At 45.6% G+C, this 15178-nt stretch overlaps 2 non-coding genes across 2 annotated transcripts; both read right to left on the minus strand.

The window, feature by feature from the left end:
• Positions 1-11577: 11577 nt before the first annotated feature.
• TRNAL-CAA (transfer RNA leucine (anticodon CAA)) lies at positions 11578-11651 on the minus strand. The gene has a single exon. It is a non-coding gene; the product is annotated as a tRNA-Leu (tRNA).
• A 428-nt stretch (positions 11652-12079) lies between these two features.
• TRNAL-CAA (transfer RNA leucine (anticodon CAA)) lies at positions 12080-12153 on the minus strand. Its single transcript has one exon. It is a non-coding gene; the product is annotated as a tRNA-Leu (tRNA).
• Between the last annotated feature and the right edge of the window lie 3025 nt (positions 12154-15178).

The following is a 15178-nucleotide window of genomic DNA, read 5'->3' on the forward strand; positions in this document are numbered from 1 at the left end:
AGCGCGGCATAGGGGGCTTGCTATGGAAGGGTCGGCTTCGAGAGAGAAAGGCAAGATGCTGTCGAGGGAGCTTCGAGACGGACGGACATTAAGAAGGAAGAAGGGGCTACAAGCAGTTACTTGATGCCTCGACGTGTTATATGCGTATGTAATGAAGGGAAGCACGTCGTCCCAGTTCCTATGACGGTAATCGACATACATGGCAAGCATGTTCGTGTGTGTCCGATTGGTACGGTGGTCTGGGTCTGGGAGTGGTGCGGCGTCGAGTGACGTAAATAGCGAGAGCAGAGGCGCAGAAGCTCTTCCACAGCGTCTGCCGTAAACTGGCGGCCCACGGTCACTGATAACGACGCGAGGAGGTTCATGCCGTAGGATTATAGCATGAGGAATTTAAGAGAGACATCAGCAGCGGCGGCCGAAGGTAGGGCGGCGGTTTCGCACTAACGATACAGATGATCAACGCATACGATGACCTATCGGTTACAGTTGGACTAGTGGAGAAAAGGGCCGAGCAGATTGAGACCTACTTCTCCATATTATGTGCTTGGAGGTGTCACAAGATGAAAGCGTCTCGGCGGAGAAGTTGTGGGAGGCTTGAATCGCTGACACTGCACGCAGGTGGCCACGTAAAGCTTAACGTGCGAAGCATTTTTGGCCAGTAAAAACGTTCTTTTGGTGCGATTAAGGGTCCTGGCAAGCCTCAAATGCCCAGCCATGACATCATCGTGCATTGCATGTTGAACAGAAGAATACAGAGTAGCCAGAACGACGAAAACAAAGCGCGCAACCTCTAGACTAGTAATTCGTTCTGTAGAGTAAACCGTCGCGAATGCAGAAAGTGCTTGCAGATTACGGGTCACGGGCTTCTGCAAAAAGCGGCGCCATGTGCGTTGTTCAGTCTTGAAATTGCCACGATCCGAAAACTCTTGGGAAACGGCGGCGAGATAGTGTTCCAAGTTTTCTTCATTGGAAGTAGTAGCCGCGAAGGCAGTGTGCGTCGGCGTGTTGGCGGCCACTTTTGTAAGACGGTATGAAGTTGAACTCTGAAGGCGTAATGCCCAGCGGGCCAATTGATCGCACGGGTCGCGCAGAATAAAAGGCCAGCACCAAGAATGATGGAACGTTACGACTGTAAAAACATGTCCAAAACATGCCCGGGGAAGTGTCACGCATGATTTGACGAATGACGTCAGGAAGAGTCACTGCAGTCACAGGCTAATGGAAATCCACGCCAGCAACGCTAGTGACGTTGGGCAGCCGGCCGAACTTCGGAGCAATTCGACGTAGTTTAAGAGTTTCAAAGATGCGGCAATGCTTGATGATGTCCGTGGCAGAGTCTAAGTTATCTTTACTACTAAGAAAACTGCAGACTTCCTGTGCGGTGCCTTTTAGGAGATGGCCAACGTGATCTGCCTCGGACATACGTGGATTAACGAATTTGCAGAGCATCAGTACATCCTCTATGAATGTCGTGCGTGTTGCACCAGGCACTTGCGCTCACTGAAGCAAAGACTGCTGATGGCGTTTCCTCTTGGACAGGTATCCCCGAGGCAGTTGCGAGTATCTTCCACGGAGCAGTGCCAACTTCTTAAGGACGCTTCACTCATCATCATCATCATCAGCCCTACTACACCCACTGCAGGGCAAAGGCCTCTCCCATGTCTCTCCAATTAACCCTATCCTTTGCCAGCTGCATCCACCCTTTGCCTGCAAACTTCTTAATCTCATCTGCCCATCTAACCTTCTGCCGCCCCCTGCTACGCTTACTTTCTCTTGGAACCCACTCCGTTACCCTTAAAGACCAGCGGTTATCTTGCCTTCGCATTACATGCCCTGCCCAAGCCCATTTCTTTCTCTTGATTTCGACTAGGATGTCATTAACCCGTGTTTGTTCCCTCACCCACTCTGCCCGCTTCCGATCTCTTAACGTTACACCTATCATTTTTCTTTCCATGGCTCGCTGCGTTGTCCTTAACTTAAGCTGAACTCTTTTCGTTAGCCTCCACGTTTCTGCCCCGTAGGCGAGTACCGGTAAGATTATGCTGTTGTACACTTTCCTCTTGAGGGAAATTGGTAAACTGCCACTCATGATCTGCGAGAATTTGCCATATGCGCTCCACCCCATTCTTATCCTTCTAGTTATCTCCCTCTCATGATCCGGGTCAGCTGTCACTACCTGCCCTAAGTAGACGTATTCCGGCACCATTTCTAGGCTCTCGCTGCCAATTGTGAACTGTTGTTCCCTTGCTAGGTTGTTGAACATTACCTTGGTTTTCTGCATGTTAATTTTTAGACCCATCGATCTGCTCTGCCTGTCTAACTCGTTGATCATGATTTGCAGTTCACCTCCTGAGTGACTCAGCAAGGCAATGTCATCAGCAAATCTCAGATTATTTAGGTATTCTCCATTTATTCTTATTCCCAACTCTTCCCAATTCAGGCCTCGAAATACCTCCTGCAAACATGCGGTGAACAGCATTGGCGAGATCGTGTCTCCTTGCCTGACGCCCTTCCTTATTGGAATTTTATTGCTGACTTTATGGAGGGCTATAGTAGCTGTGCAGTTGCTATATATATCTTCCAGTATTTTGACATAAGGCTCTTCTACCCCTTGATTACGCAATGCCTGTATGACTGCTGAGGTTTCCACTGAGTCGAATGCTTTCTCGTAATCAATGAAAGCTATATATAGAGGTTGGTTATATTCTGCGCATTTCTCTATCACCTGATTGATAGTGTGAATATGATCTATTGTAGAATATCCTTTACGAAAGCCTGCCTGATCATTTCGTTGATTAAAGTCTAACGTTGCCCTGACTCTATTAGCGATCACCTTAGTAAATACTTTGTAGGCAACGGATAGTAAGCTGATCGGCCTGTAATTTTTCAAGTCCTTGGCGTCTCCCTTCTTATGAATTAAGATAATGTTTGCATTCTTCCAAGCTTCTGGTACAGTCGAGGTCATAAGGCATTGCGTATACAGGGTGGCTAGTTTCTCTAGCACGATGTCCCCTCCATCCTTCAACAGATCTGCTGTTACTTGATCCTCCCCAGCTGCTTTTCCCCTTTTCATTGCTTCTAAAGCTTTCTTTACTTCATCTTTCGTAACTGGCGGGATGACGTATTGCTGTGCACTGCTGTCTTTCGCATTAGCGCTCTGATTACATTGGCTACTGTACAGGTCTGTGTAGAACTCTTCGGCTACGTTAACTATCTTATCCATATTGCTAATGACATTGCCCTGCTTGTCTCTTAATGCATACATCTGGTTTTTACCTATGCCTAGTTTCCTCTTCACTGTTTTTAGGCTACATCCGTTCTTTATAGCATGCTCGATTCTCTCCATATTAAACTTCTTTATGTCGGCTACCTTGCGCTTATTTATTAACTTTGATAGCTCCGTTAGTTCTATTCTATCGGTAGTGTTAGATGTCTTCATGTTTTGGCGCTTCTTAATCAGATCTTTCGTCACCTGAGATAGCTTCCCGGTATCTTTTCGAACTGTCCTACCGCCTACTTCTACTGCGCACTCCGTAATTATTGATGTCAGGTTATCGTGCATTGAATGAACATCAAGATCATCTTCCTCAGTTAAAGCCGAGTATCTGTTTTGCAGCGCTATCCTAAACTCCTGTGCTTTCCCTCTTACGGCTAACTCGTTAATGGTCTTCTTCTTCGCTAGCTTCTTCCGTTCCCTCTTCAAGTCTAAGCTAATTCTAGACCTTACCATTCTATGGTCGCTGCAACGCACCCTTCCGAGGACGGCCACATCCTTAATGATGCCAGGTTTAGTGCATAGTATGAAGTCGATTTCATTTTTAATCTCACCATTGGGGCTCTTCCAGGTCCACTTCCTGTTTTCTCGTTTGCGGAAGAAGGTATTCATGATCCGTAAATTATTTCTATCCGCGAATTCGACTAATAACTCTCCCCTGCTATTTCTAGAGCCTATCCCATAGTCACCTACCGCGTGGTCGTCCGCCTGCTTCTTGCCCACCTTCGCATTGAAGTCACCCATCAGTACAGTGTACTGCGATTTTACTTTATTCATTGCTGATTCTACGTCCTCATAGAAGCTTTCAACGGCCTGGTCATCATGGCTGGATGTGGGTGCGTAGGCCTGCACCACTTTCAGCTTGTACCTCCTATTCAGCCTAATTACTATAGCTGCTACCCTCTCGTTAATACTGTAGAACTCCTCTACGTTGCCAGCTATATCCTTATTAGTGAGGAAACCCACACCTAGTTCTCGTCTATCCTCTAACCCGCGATAGCACCGTATGTGTCCGTCCTTTAGTACTGTATACGCCTCACCTGTCCTCCTAACTTCGCTAAGCCCTATCACATCCCATTTAATTCCCGCTAGTTCCTCGAACAGCACTGCTAGGCTAGCCTCACTAGCTAAAGTTCTAGCGTTAAACGTTGCCAGGTTCAGATTCCAATGGCGGCCTGTCCGGAGCCAGAGATTCTTAGCACCCTCCGCTGCGTCACAGGTCTGACCGCCGCCGTGGTCAGTTGCTCTGCAGCCGCTGGGGACTGAGGGCCGAGGGTTAATTGGTTTGATCATAGAAAGTTGTGGCCAAGTACTACACCAGGGTGGCCAAATCCTGTTCTGGTGAGAGAGTGCGTTGTCGGTTCTGGTCACCGAGATAAGGCCGCACTCCAGGCCTGGTTATGCAATTCCATCGACACGCGGTTTTTTTTTTAAACCCGGTGGAGAATTGCGCGGCACCAAGATTTGAACCCCGGTCCTCCTGCACGCGAGGCGGATGTTCTACCTCTACGCCATCGCTGCATCTCAAGGACGCTTCACTACTTTCTAACAAAGCGCGGTACCATCCAGAAAGAAAACATCATTAGCTCGCTTGACTGTGGTATCCCGGCGGTTGTGTATGCTCACACGCTAGTAATTGGTGAGCCACTGATGCATGTCTTCGCCAGTCTTTCCAAAAATTGTCCGCGGCTCGCGGTAGTGCTTCCAAGCGGGTGTTTCTGCTCCGGTCTCATGGGCGTCGGCTTCCGGGGTCATTGGCACGGACAATGGAGGCATTCCGGCAAGTCTTCGGCTCCAGCGATGTCGAGAAAGGTCCGTGGAGATACACCCAGCACCTCCACCACAATGTTAGAGGTTCTATTACAGAGACTGTTTACATAGGCAGGTCGACTCGAGCCTGGTGCGTCAGCAGGAAGATGCCGAGCTACTTTTGGTATGCGTGCTTCGTTGTTCCTTCAGGGCTCATAGGTAGCTCGTGACACTATATATAGATTAAACACACAAAACTGAAGCTGAGTAGCAGCAAACGATCAGGCGAAAGTTGTGCAAAGACGTTCCCTGCACTGGTTTTATTCATTCATGGTTTTGGGGAAGAAAATGTATTTCGGAATATTTACATCGCATCTGACTGATAATAGGTACTCACGTAGCGCGCTAGAAAGATTGAGAAGCTGCAGTTGAACAGGAAGCGCTTGTCCCGTTCATCTGCGGTCCCTTGTCGAGAAGTCCTCATACTTGTCCAAAGCGCTCGACCTGTGCGCTCTGTTACGCATTTATGCAAATCGCTGCTCTCTGGCAGACTGGATACAGCTTTTAAATCCACTAGAATCTAAACACTATTCATGGGAATGTTTATGATCGATAACATCAGTTTTGAATTTCTAGGCCCTTCCCAAAAGTGCACTCTCCGGTACGCCGTTCGAGCGCTCTATACAGGTCATACCCAACAATTCTGTTGCAAAAGCTTTTATGAACTGGAAAGAATTTATGAACGCAGTTTTATTATATATTATAAGATATCAATACAGCAATCAATACTTCGCCAGATCTCCCGTCGGCAGACCTGAATTTTTTTGCTATTAGCTTTTCTGCTACCGCCAAACGCGTTCCTCGTTGGTTTTCTACGGCAGTCTTAACGGCTCCATGCGCGCGATGGAAAAAAAGTTAGCTCGATTCAACTACTGCTGAACCTGGTTAGAGATCAAAAGCTGCGCTCTATCGGCCAACTAGACGCGAGATGGCGTCTGTAACGTTGAGTGCGTTCCGCCTACTGGATAGGCAGTGCGCCCAACCTGCTACCTTGCGAAGTGGTGGTTAAATTAATGGTTGATCGCGAGAGGTTGGTCACCCAATGAACGTTGCGGCCTATTGCTGCAGTGCCGCATGTCTGCTGCAACGTTGTCAGCGCTAATGCCTGTAGCCCAAATCACTCTGTCACCACCGCCAAGCACCTGAAACCGCGATTGAGGCGTCCACTGACCCAGGGAGCCAGTTATGCACCCTTTCTTTCCTCAAAATCCGCCTAGTCTAGAACGTTCTCCAGGCCAACGCTAATGAACACAATGAACGCCGGCGCCGCGTTTCTACCACAACATGGTCAGCGCCAACACATGCAGCGCACATCTGTCACTGCCGCCAGCCACGTAGGTTAAAACGTGACTGTGTCCACTGTCCGAGGGGGCCAGTTATGTACCTTTCCTTTGCTTTGGAAGAAAATAGAATAATGACGTCATCATTGACGTCATAATCTCATTAAGCTTCCTTAACTTTGTATTTGACCTTCGATTTGGCATTTAACCTTTCATCTTTACCTTTGACCTTGACTTGACCTTGAGGTGCCTGGGGTAGCATGTGGTAGGGCACCACAGTTAAACCATGGCTTAGTTTTGGTTTGACCTCTGGCTCACTTGAAGGTAATAACCGCGAGCACCGCGACATCCTTGCGAGGTAGTGTAGTTAAGCTTTCGCTTCAAAAACTTAAGAGAACGATTTTGCTATACATCGATGGAATGGACTATTTACCTTCGATATTTTCATAACAGCACCTTGCCATTTTCAAATATTCAAGATATTTAACCGAGAATGTTGGTCATCTATGTGGGCGACTGTCCTTTCTATCATGCTGCATGCATTCCCAATCGGAAAATGAACCAACTCGCCCAGTAGAAAGTATTATGACCTGACTTATGGTGGATAAAATAATGTCAAATGATGTCCAGCTCCACAAAAACGCATCAGTGTCCATTATTATACTGTCGCAACGGTTGTGATGCACAGGTACTGTCCCCGTTGGTCACCGGCGGTGAGCACTCAGAAGCTTAGTGTTCGTGCCCCTGCCGTTAGGCCCACGCTTAGCAACTGTTGACCTTACAGCAACAACTGCGTGTCCATTCCTGCAGATGCCCTGTTATTGATGTTAGGTGATAGCGTAACTTAAATATAAAGCTACTCTTAATATTTTTCGGCTGTTTACTGTCAGGCACGGGCTGGGCAATTTTATTTTTATTTCCTTTTCTTTGCGATTCTATTATCCGTGTAGATGCCATATTGCAATAAAGTTGCAACTATGTTTCTACTCGAAACGTTCGCGCAGAAGAATATAGTAAAATTGGCTTCATCGGCAGCCATGCCTCTCAAAGCCTCTCTTCTCTTCTAATGCTCGGTAAACGTCGGAGAGGACATACTAAATTCCCGGTAAATCCCTTCCTCTAAATTAAAAAATGGGGTGGTGGTGAAAAAGGGGGCTAGGGATAGAGGGAAGTAAGAAGCTTGTGCGAAATTAAAATCACCGCATTTTCTTGCACGGTGCTTAACGCGATCCAAGTGCGATATGAAAGATGATGCCGAACCTATGAAAGAGGATTTGAACTAGTGGCATCAAGAGATTTCAGATTAAGGTACAAACGTAACTTGTGACCCTGAAATGCAGGCAAAATTATTGCGCAAACAAAGCACCAGGTGGCACGCTATATTCATGCTTAAAACGCTTACAATTAAGGATTAACGATCAGCCGTTGTAAACGCAACATGCTCACAACTTATAAATTAGTTGTATTCAAATCCAGAAATGTATCGACAAGTGGCGTATTTCTTTATGCCGCGGCTTGATCGCATAATTATTTCCTTTATTTTCTTCAAAATATTTGCTGCTCAGCACCGTTTCAAGAATGAAATTTTATGATACTTGAAACGGTCTGTACTGCAACTTGAATTTCTATGTTGAATAAACAACAGCTGCTTGGCTCCTTGAAGTTATGTTGATGTTTCTTAGGCAAAAACAAGCACATATGGCTGCAAAAACTGTAATCAAAAGCCGTCATTTTTTACCCACCCCTCGATATAAACTTGCCCGGTTCGTGACTTAAAGGAATGCAGGATCAGCGACAAGAAATTAAAAGCGGTGTCGACGTGCCTCAGAGACCCGTATCGAAAAAAAAAATAGTGACTTCTTAGCCTGTTTCTAAAAACGCACCGTGGCATCCATGACTACATTTCGTACTTTTTCCCACTTTTTAGCTCATAAAATCTCCGTTATCTGTGAGGGTAGCCACTCGGTCCTAAGAACGCAGTTACCTGTCAATCGACAACAGAACACGGTTATCTGCCACCTTCAATTTCACATCAGCATCTGTTTACAGCGTTTCTGGCGATGTTGTTGTAGCTGAATTCGGCATGGGGTCAAGAAAAAATTCGACCTATTTTTTTGTTTTCAAGGAAGACGAAAAAAAATGCCAGTGGTTTAGCGCGGCTATGCCAGGATATACGTAGCGAGAGGTACGTTTCCCTGGCTGAGCTTGTTCTGGTCACTGTATGTTTAGCAATGAGATACATTGGGTATACACATCTTTTATTCATTTTGCTTGAGAGAGACAAAGACTGCCCGATGATTTGTCAAGTAGCATGCAGCGGTCACCATTTTTTCTATACATTACTTCGACTTGGTAGAGTCACTTTGGTGTACCGTGTGCCAGGTCTACAGTAGTTCCCCATTGTGTAGTCTGAGAGGGAAGGTCCGAAGCTAAACTAAAGTCAAACTTTTCTTTCATACACTAAGAGAGTCCCGTTTCCTATTGAAATCACCCAAAGTCACACACAACTGTGAAAACGTGCCGTAGGCTGGTATACACGTGGCAACCACATCAATGTCCCGGTGCCACGTAGGCGTCTTGGATGATAATTCCGCTCTCCAGAAGACGAACACAGCGTTCTTATTTGGTTCAAGCAAACTGCTAGACGACAACCTCTGCAGGATCGGGAGAGTTAATCTTCTATTGGCTATACCGCCGTTTAGCAGCGGTTGGACTCTCCTTCTCTCCACCGTTAAAGCGGGGGTCACGCACTGGCGGTGGCTGCTCACTGTTTCTGCCAGTGTTTTTGCGAAACCTGTCTTCCTGCCGCGTGCGTTGAAAAGCGATATTTTAGCTTATGGGAAAGAGTAATGCATTTAATTTCTAAGTGCACGCGTTGCGAATCTCGGGTACTGTTGATACATTTTGAGTGAGCGAAATATGCAGTGCACGCATAAAAGGCAAGGGCTTTCTTCCTGCGAAGTTTCTTGGGGAACCTTGGGTGCCACTGGTTTCTGCAACACTTAGACGATGTGTTACTGTCGTTACTGCGGGAACAGTCTTTCGCTGCAATGCTTGGTTATTAGAACGCACGCTATAAAAATGCAAGTCGATTTCGGTAAGTATTCCAAATGCGGATGTGCGCACGGGCATGCCGTCAGTTGTCGGTTGGAGCTACGACCTACGAAGTAGGTACCAGGCTACCACTTAATTAACCTGTCACTTCTTCCGTTTAGCTACTGTGCAAGTATCGTTCGAATCACGTTCTCTTCCTAACCGCTGCTGCTTATTCCGCTTCCACCAGTGCGCTAAAGGGTGGTGCCGCCGAATTACCGTTCCAGGTCCTCGCCTGCTTGCCACCGGCTACATCTTGGCAAGTGACCCACACGGTGGGAAGGTGAGCAATAGTACAGTGGCAGAAAGCAGGTGCTATGGCAGGGGTTGCAATCGGTGAGACTTGGTTTGCTTGGGTTCGGACGGACGGACGGACGCACGTACGGACGGATGCAGGCAGGCAAACGGGCGGGCGGGCGGGCGAGCAGGCAGGCAGGCACAGCCCAAACGCAGGGAATGGCCACTATAAGTGCTAGAGCACTAAACATACAAGAATAACGTATGTCAGAGACCTATGGCTCCTGGTCCAATGGACAAAATATAAGCACTTTTAGGAGTTTTGTACCCCGTGCATATTTCGTTCCGTCTGCGAAATTTCTCTAAGCTGATAATTGCTCTTCGTTCAGTTCCATAGTTCAAAGTTCACATTAATGAGAAAACGCACTTTCCTTGATCAATTGTTTAGATGCGAGTAAATAAAGGATGCGTTTTTATGCACTCTGAATTTTTCTCAATCAACACGTCCCAGCTTGAACTGACAAGAACGCATATTAAATAAAAATTCTGCAGAGACACTTAAGACTTTTACGTGTGGGAATGCTAAAACATTACTATCCCCGTGCGCGTATGACACCACCTGGAACTCTGTGAGACGACCGGTCGCCTCGCAATTTTGACACGAAAGTCAGGGAAGGCATATTTTTAAGGTGCATATGTCGTCGGTTCAAAATCCTGTGACAAGCTAGGGTCCATCTTAATTTCTAAATGTAAGCAACATGCAACAAGAAGTCGGATGACACCACCCAGAATGCAGTGCGACAAACGGCTGGGTCAGAATTTTGTGGTTCAAGCAGCATCGTGAAAACTGGCGCCACATGATGATCAGGCATATATATATATATATATATATATATATATATATATATATATATATATATATATATATATATATATATATATATATATATATATATATATATATATATATATATATATATATATATATCACCAAAAATTCAAGAAACATATCAGGATTTAATTCACGACGTTTCGGCTGGAGGACCAGCCTGGTCCTCCAGGCTGGTCTTCCAACCGAAACGTCGTGAATTAAATCCTGTTATGTTTCTTCAATTTTTGGTTATCTTATATTATATTGACCAAATCAGCTGCCAGAAATCACTTTTGGTATATATATATATATATATATATATATATATATATATATATATATATATATATATATATATATATATATATATATATATATATATATACACAACAGTCATCGAAACCAAGGTGCATAGGGTAACGTTTCGATTTTTTTTCTTTTTATATTTTTGTAGTGTCAATCAATAGGTTTAAAGAAAATTACTTATAAAGCAGCAGAAAAAACAACCATGCCGCTGGTGGGATCCGAACCCACGACCTCCGAATATCGCGTCCGGTGCTCTTACCAATTGAGCTACGGCGACGGCTGTCCAATCTGCTGCTCTCGTGGGTATTTATGTTTATTTGGTGTACGCGAGCCTTGAGAGTGTTCACCAGCGCCACCCTCGACCATAGCGGCGGACGTAACACGTCCTGTAATACCGCGAGCGTGACGTGCAACGTCATCTAACGGCGAGGGCGGAAACTGTGCGAGAGCCCTCTTAAGCAACCTGTGGCATCAAGACTGCCAGAACCGATACCCTCGTTAAGCTATTAGCAGACAAGGTAAAGTAAATGAGGGGCCCGTTTTAGAAACAATATGAAGGGAGCCAACAGTCACCGAAACCAAGGTGCATGGGGGAACGTTATGTATATATTTTTTAATGTGTTATGCTTATCAGTAGGATAATATTACTTAGAATAATAAATCGCTTAAAGAAAATTACTTATATAAAGCAGCAGAAAAAACAACCATGCCGCCGGTGGGATCCGAACCCACGACCTCCGAATATTGCGTCCGGTGCTCTTACCAACTGAGCTACGGCGACGGCTGTCGAATCTGCTGCTTTCGTGGGTATTTATGTTTATTTGGAGTACGCGAACCTTGAGAGTGTTCACCAGCGCCACCCTCGACCATAGCGGCGGAAGTAACACGTCCTGTAATACCGCGAGCGTGACGTGTAACGTCATCTAAGAGCGAGGGCGGAAACTGTGCGAGAGCCCTCTTAAGCAACCTGTGGCATGAAGACTGCCAGAACCGAGACCCTCGTTAAGCTATTAGCAGACAAGGTAATGTAAATGAGGGGCCCGTTTGACAAACAATATGAAGGGAGCCAACAGTCACCGAAACCAAGGTGCATAGGGGAACGTTATATATATTTTTAATGTGATATGCTTATCAGTGAGATAATATTACTTAGATAAATAAATGGCCTAAATAAAATTACTTTTATAAAGCAGCAGAAAAAAACAACCATGCTGCCGGTGGGATCCGAACCCACGACCTCCGAATATTGCGTCCGGTGCTCTTACCAACTGAGCTACGGCGACGGCTGTCCAATCTGCTGCTTTCGTGGGTATTTATGTTTTGCGTGTGAGCGAACCTTGAAAGTGTTCACCAGCGCCACCCTCGTCCATAGCGGTGGATGTAGCACGTCCTTTAATACCACGAATGTGACATAGAACGTAATCTAACGGCGAGGGCGGAAACTGTGCGAGAGCCCTCTTATGCTACATATGGCATCAAGAATGCCAGAACCGAGACCCCCGTTAAGCTATTAGCAGGCAAGGCAAATGAGATGAGGGGCTCGTTTGACAAACATATTAAGGAAGCCAACAGTCACCGAAACCAAGATGCAATGGGGAACGTTTCTAATTTTTTTTTTAATTTCTAGTGTCAGTCAATCGCTTTAAAGATAATTACTTATAAAGCAGCAGAAAAAACAACCATGCCGCAGGTGAAATCGGAACTCACGACTTCCGAATATCGCGTCCGTAGCACGTCCACCGGTTTGCCTTGTCTGCTAATATATATATATATATATATATATATATATATATATATATATATATATATATATATATATATATATATATATATATATATATATATATATATATACATTCGTCGACATCCGTGCAAGGCAACAATTTAGCTAGTAACGATTTCGCATTAAAAACAATTTATACTGCGCATTGTAATGTGGTAGAACTTTTTCTAGCGCGAGCGGTAGGGCGACAAGGATCGCGCCAACATTTTCAGAAACGGCGACCACCCGCCATCAGCGCGGGACCCCCACTTGAGAGTCCAAATGGCTTTGAAAGGCTAGGGACACGGTTCTTCTCCCATTGACTAAGTCTAGAGATAACCGGGTGCTTTCCGTGCTCCACTATATAATCAAGAGAAAACCTTGTGGAGTAGAGTTTTGCCAGGGGGTGTACAGCTATCACCAGTCCAGTAGTCCCTGTACCTTTGAGGAAATATAGCGTTAGTCTCACTCTCCGTTAGGCATCACGGCATTTTTCGTCTCTTAGGCTGTGTTTCCATGATGCATTCACTCACTTTCCTCAGTCCAGGGTAGCCAATCAGGAGCCCTACTGGTCAACATCCCTGCCTTTCCCCCCTCTATCTCTGTCTAAGAAACACTTCTGGCTTTTGACGGCCACATTCTTCTAATACCCCGTCATAAAATAGCTTTAGTCTTAATATAATGAATATTTGGACCTGTCAGCTTGCATTACGTAAAAGAAAACAGCGCTTGAGGCGCAGCCGCCGCGGCCGGGTTCGAACATGACCGCGGCGGCTGCGTTTTTATGGAGGAAAAACGCTAAGGCGCCCGTGTGCTGTGCGATGTGAGTGCACGTTAAATATCCCCGGGTGGTCGAAATTATTCCGGAGCCCTCCACTACGGCACCTCTTCCTTTCCTCTTTCACTCCCTCCTTAATCCCTTCCCTTACAGTGCGGTTCAGGTGTCCAACGATATATGCGACAGATACTGCGCCATTTGCTTTCCCGCAAAACCAATTATTATTATTATTATTATTATTATTATTATTATTATTATTATTATTATTATTATTATTATTATTATTATTATTGAGACGACAGACAGTGTTTGTAGTGTTTTCACATTTAGGGCCATCCCATGAAGCGCTGTTGTCTTCATCAGGTATTGATTGCGTCCATATTCTCATCAGCCCACACTGCAGTGCTGCATTGATTTCCGATTTGCTAACAAAAAATAATTTCAGCTACCATTCGATTCTACCCGTCCTGCAGTTGGTAAAAGAACATATAACCGAGCAAGAGTTTCGAGCGGTTCCCTGGTCTTAGCGACGTCCTGTACCCTGAATACCTTCGAAAGACATTGCGTCCTCTCACTACCGCGTCAAGTCTCCGAATCATACGCAGTTAAGCGACGTTATACTCACAGGTTTGTAGTTGCTTCGAAGACGTCTCACTTTCTCATTGCTCCTTTAAATGCTGTGGTGTGTTACAACGGTCTGGCTGTCAGCGTTCTCGGGCAAGGTAGCATTCGTGTTCAGAACCTTAGAATGAACTTAAATCGACTCTTTGTGCCCTAGCGATAGCGGATACTCTGAGAGAGCAAGGGGCGAGGGCACCATGGTGAGGGCCTTCGGTGAGCGACTTTGACAGCATGTGCGAGTCCCGAAGTGCGCACATTTTGCGCGGGTCGGAGTCACGGGCAAACAGGTATCCGGTACATGCCATATATTATAGAGGTGTCCTTCCCCTCATAAAAAGAGGGAAGAGGATTCAACGTGGCATTGTTCACACGCCTTTTTCTTTGCGGTCCTGCGAATGTACGCAGTGTTGAGGGCTACAAGGCACACTTTATTTTATTTTTATGAAAGTTCAATGGACAGGAAAAAAACTAATTTTTGCACCTCGAGTCTACTTGGCGCTTTCTTCGCCGTCTCTGTAACTTAATTCTTCTGAGCATCGACAGTTCTAGCCTTCCCAGGAGATGAGAAAAAAGATTCTGTCGTTGGCTTATTCCTGTTCCCCGCACACAGTGAGGTTAGAGCAGGCTTCCTGCGTGTGCATGCGCCAGCGAAACGAGTTTAAAAGGCTGCCGCTAGCCTCTGCCATAGAGGATATGCTGCCGCCATCTTAGAGGTCAACTAACAAGTAGTCGTTTCATCATGACAACCATACTGGACTCGTTCGAAAGACTGCCACCTACATTGCACTTAAGATCTATGATTCAATGCCTTCTTCCATGTTATCAAATTTATACTTTTAACAGGGAGCACACCTTGTCCAGAGTATGTTGTGGCTCTTTGAGTTCACGTCGAGACCGAATGGTGGAATATTTGTAAATAAGACAATAATTTTCTGAAAATTCATCCATAATCACTTATGCTGTTCCAACTTTTATCATTAGCCTCATCGGGACGTCACGAGCGCGTACTTCTGAATCTTGACTCTGTAGAGTCACACGCTCGCTCATCATTGGTTGGCATTGGCATTGGCATTGGTATGGCATTGGTACGCTTGGCATTGGTTTCACCTTAATAATTGGCCACAAAAAACACACCGACGCGAGGGAC

Source organism: Amblyomma americanum, chromosome 2, assembly GCF_052857255.1.
Source record: "Amblyomma americanum isolate KBUSLIRL-KWMA chromosome 2, ASM5285725v1, whole genome shotgun sequence".
NCBI lineage: Eukaryota > Metazoa > Arthropoda > Arachnida > Ixodida > Ixodidae > Amblyomma > Amblyomma americanum.